Source organism: Poecilia formosa, unplaced genomic scaffold (assembly GCF_000485575.1).
Source record: "Poecilia formosa unplaced genomic scaffold, Poecilia_formosa-5.1.2 Scaffold495, whole genome shotgun sequence".
NCBI lineage: Eukaryota > Metazoa > Chordata > Actinopteri > Cyprinodontiformes > Poeciliidae > Poecilia > Poecilia formosa.
In genome coordinates, this window is record NW_006800434.1 from 45101 (window position 1) to 50178 (window position 5078).

Sequence of the window (5078 nt, forward strand, 5' to 3'; positions counted from 1 at the left end):
TATATATATATAATTGTAAACAGTTTCCCAAGATGCATATTCTTTCAAATATCCTAGATATGTTCTACAAAAACTCTACAAATAGTTGAATTTTCAGCCATGTATGTCAACCAGCACCTATGTTACCTATATTAGGACAAATATGAGACTAAGAATGCTTACAAATACCAGAATATAAAATAAATAAATAAATAAATAAATAAAAAAAACGTATCTCTGGTAGAAAGGTTCAAAAACTGGTCATCACTCGGTATTTCAAAATGACATTTATCCACAACTTGGGGCCAATTGTTACAGAAATAATTAACCCTCTCTCCTCTGAGTGCCCAGAGCTGACCCCAACAGAAAAGCTTTGGGGTCACCTGAAGAGAAGCAAACAAGGCAAAGGGCCTATTTGATGATACTCAGAGAATGTGTTGAGGCAAACAGCCAGTCAAATATTGCTTTATCTATTTGCTGCATCTTTATAAAATGTCATAGGACAAGAATCAGTGCTTGAGGTTGGTGCCAGATATAATAGCAGACAGGGCACCCCGTATATCATGAGATTATTGAATGGAATTATTCATTTGATTTCAGACCTGAAGACTTTTGCTGCAGGTCTTCCTCTCTTCTCTCAACACATTTCCTACGTCAGTATTCAGAATATATGTCAGTACTGCCCCAAAGTCTTAAAATAAGAATGTTTTTTTTACGTCCCTTTTTAAATGTCAAGTGCATTAGGGTGCTATAGAAGATGCAAATCACATTTAATTCCATGTTTGGCAGGACTTTTACACAATAACATTGGATGTCCTTGGAATAAAAGAGCAAATCTTCATCCCTGAAAAAAAAAGAAAAAAAAAAAGAAACTGCTAACCACTTGATAATAAAAACTTTGTTTTACTGCAGTAAAATATCATGAGACCTGTCCTTGAAAGCCATTTTAGTTGAACTTTTTTTGTTGCTTATTTAAGGGACATTCTCCAGCTGACTTTTCCAATTTGTTCTCTCTGCTCTTTCATCAGACAAAACTCATCAAGCCTCTCAGCTCGGGCCAGTTATAGCATTACATCAGTCTCTGGCCATTTGCCACCAAATGTTTAGCCTGTCTCCAGGGCCAGAACACAGACCAGGGTCTACAACATTTCTTTGTGCATCTTTTTATCTAATGATAATCTTCATCTTTGTGTAATAAAGAATAATGGTGACATTAAATTGTGTTTCTTCTTTTTTTTAAGATGAGTCATTAAGAGTTCAACATTTAGCACACTTAAAAAAATGCAGTTAAAAAAGTTAAAAGAAATGAAACAGATGAAATAGTTTTGCTGCTCATTTCTCAGTGCTGATATTCTCTGCTCTGGTACTGCCAGGAGGAAGCAAGGTGCTGCGACTCTCTGTTAAAATCAGCCTGTTCTTATTGCCAGCATTAAGGCCTCATTAGTTTGAGAATAAAAGACTCTTTCTGAGCGTTGCTTCTTTAAGTGCTGCCTTGTCTGTCATTCCCCGGTGCTCCTTGTTACTAAGTCACTTGCAGCGAAATGTGAAAAATTGTGACAAATGTTCAAGAGTGCAATTACTGAGATTAGTTCTTGAGGCAAAGGCTTCCTTTGCAACAGGTCCATTAAATAGGAACATGACCTTACTGGAGCCCCACATTCAAACTGCTTTGTCTCCTTTTGACTTGATATGCCCTGAGCATGACTCCCTGTGCCGAGCTGCTCTGTCCGGACTGAGAATGCACAGTCTGAACCCGACAGGGCTTTCTGACACTTGTCAGCGACTATTTTTAGCTCATCACAGCGAGAAAGACAAGAGCCTGTCCCAAGTCCCCAATTAAAACAGCTGGAACAAAACAACAGAGCTGGAACAAAACACTTTGCACTTAGTGTGGTTTCAGAGTGTCTGTTTGAATTCTGTGTTTGTCTAAAGTTTGGATGGGGAGTGTTTGTGAGTTTTTCATTTTTCCTTTAGGGGCTCTGGCAGCTGCTACAGTGTGACAGCCCTTGGGATCTTCTAAATTCAAACTGCAAATATTGAACTGTTTGCCAGCAGAACAGCTGTTGGGTGCAAAGCAGGCAAACAAAGGTCCCGGGGGTTCTCCCTTGGATTTGTCTGGGAGGGAAAAAACATATAAACAACATCCAGTCATGAGTCACAATTACTGTATGCCAAACAGACAAGATATCCGAAATAAACCATGCAGAAGTTGTTTTTTTGAAGCAAAGTTAATGTGGTTTAATGTTCACACCGCTTTTTAAACTGTTTATGTAATGGTTCAATACAACTGAGCTGCAAATTGATCAATGAAGGAAAGTCTTATTTCCCAAAATACACAACATGTTCCAAGTGAAGGATGAACAGACAGTGACTCACCATATAAGCACTGCCACATTAAGGCATCCTTACACTGAATAAATCTCAAACTAACTGAAATATCTTAAACAATCATTGTCTTTATATGTTCTTTTAAATGTCTTTTTTTTTCCTTTGACAATGACTCACATACACAAATCCCAAAAGAAGAACTGTAGGACATCTATGTCCACATTTCATCTATTTATGAAAATTATATTTTAGAGAAGAGGATCATTTCTCCTGACACAAAGTTGAAATATGTGGGACAAACTCCAAATATCTAAGTTTTAAGGGTCTTTTTAGGCTCAGACATTTCTTTTTTTTACTAGTTGTGTAATACTGGAGCAATGAACTACAAAGTCTTTTTACAAACTGTGTTGAAGAGGAGCTAAAATTAAATGTTGGCTTCACTACCGAGTGCTGACTGACTGTTACATCACTTCAGAACACCAAATTCTGATGCAAATATTCCCCATCCATATTCTATACCCGCTTAATCCAGCTCAAGGTTGCAGGGAGTTGGTGGTAAATTCCAGCAAGCACAGAATGAGAGGGTGTGTACACCCAGGACAGGTTGGCTGTCCATCACTGGGCTAAAACTGGCATGTGTGAGACAAACAATGTTCCCCTTCGCTCACTCTGTCACCTCTCTGTGTTTCTGACAATTTCTGCCTTCATGTTCTTTCTCTATATGTGATATCATGTCTTTTTGTATGTAACATTTTCTCTCTCCCACTGAAGGAGCTGATGCTACCATTAACTAGAAGCATCTTATTTTTCATTTCATAGATCGTACTACTGGCTCAGATCTTATCTGTTTAGGTAAGACTCACTTCAGGAAGGAGACATTTAGGGAGTAGCTGCTGCCTTTACCTCTGGTCACACTGGTCAAACTGCTGAACCAGGATGTTCAACGTTTTTTCATTTGTCTTTTCTGTCAGTTTGTGATGACTGTGTATGTTTTGCAACACTTATTTTGCCTTAAGGATTGAGGATGAAACAGACCAGCATGCTAACTCTCCTTTGAAACCGGTTCCCTCTTCAACTGAGCCAGTTTTAATTGTAGCAATTCTGGCTTTGAATCCTTTACAGATTTCTGTTGTCACTGGCTTTACGTTATGATCCAACATTTGACCAATGACATCACAGGTAAAAATTGGGCATCTGTTGCTGTCGCATAATCCCCTTTGTGGTGGAACAGTGCCATATATTTCGTTAATTCAGGTTGAAATTACGTAATATTTATGGACAATGTGAAGGTAAAGTCACTTTCAATTTCATTACTGTTTCAAACAGCTGTGACAGGGGCAAAATCCCCAAGTGTATGTGATCATTAAATTATATGAAAATTATGTAAAGTGGATGCTAATTGTCTTTTTATGGATGCCATTGCTTTTTATGGCAAATAATGATAAAGAAAGTGACACATTATGATGAGCTTTAGAATTTGCATCATAAATGTTTAGTTAAAGTGGTTCCATTCACAGCACTTTAACTCCACACAGTGTGTTGGTTGGTTAACCACTTTGCTGTTATCCCACATTCTGACATCACATAAAGTGCAGTGCCTACAATTTTAATAATAGTGCAAATAAATGAGGGAAGGGAATTAATCTCAGCACAGCACCTATGTAATGTGACAAATTGGGCCATCTCAGCTGGCAGAAATGATGCACCGGATCCATCATGGTACATCAGACAGACGTCAGGAGGTCATGCGTTAAAGGCCAGCTGACTGATGGGGGACTGAGGACTCCAAACCTGAACCGGGTCGTTTGTTACACACTGATAGTAATTCAGGGCAATGCACTTAGTGATCATAGTTGCACTCATCTCTTTACAAAACCTGCTTACTGCCTGGTAATATTTATTAAATCCATGACCTTCACCTTTTAACTACAGAAGTTCTTCTGAGTAAAAAAAAACAAAACAAGATCAGGGAGCAAGTACCCAGAGATTTCCCTTTTTGCTCACATATCTGTGAGAACCAGAACACAATGGGGCAGACATGGCTGATCAAAGTGGAAAGATTGAAATCTGTGACACAAATGTGAATTTGGAAGTAATAACCTACAGAAAGAAGGACATGCATTTAATTTCTTGTAAATCTGTTTGTTACCATGTTTCTTCACATAAATATACACATCTTGTGTATTTTCTAAATTATTTATTTTAATCTAGGCTTGCCATTTTTAACAAATATACAGAATTATTTTTTTTCTGTTTTGTAAATTTCTCTCTGTAGTCTTTATTTTTATTTTTTCAATTTTAATATGTTTGCCTAAGTTGAAAGTGCATGCTTCAATTATCTAATATTTTTTTTTCTATTCTAGATATAGATAAATAAAAATACAGATTTTCTGTGAAACATAAGATTACATATTTTATGGAGAATCTGCTTATTCACAATTTTTTAAAACAGATATTTATTTATTTATTTTTTTAATGCAGCTTGGGAGGTTGAAATACTTTTTACACTTTCTGCTGGCATTTGCAAAGCAGCCAATCCAGGATAATAATCTATTGTTTTACTGAATACTGATTGGCTGAAACCCTAGGAGTGTAGGGGATGACCATTGATGTCAACTTCTGCAGTGATGTAAAGACAGTTTCCACTGTTTGTGTCAAGGTATATTTGGTATTTGAACAATTAAAATAGGACGTTATAAATTGTTTTTGAGAACTTAAGTATATCAAGACAACTGTGGTCCTTACCTATGCATACTTAAGGTATATATATA

The 5078-nt window shown here is 36.9% G+C and overlaps 1 protein-coding gene across 1 annotated transcript in view; it reads right to left on the reverse strand.

Annotated features, from left to right (window-relative positions):
- lingo4b (leucine rich repeat and Ig domain containing 4b) overlaps positions 1-5078 on the reverse strand; it is a 20023-nt gene that overhangs the window by 4550 nt on the left and 10395 nt on the right. The window lies entirely within an intron of this gene.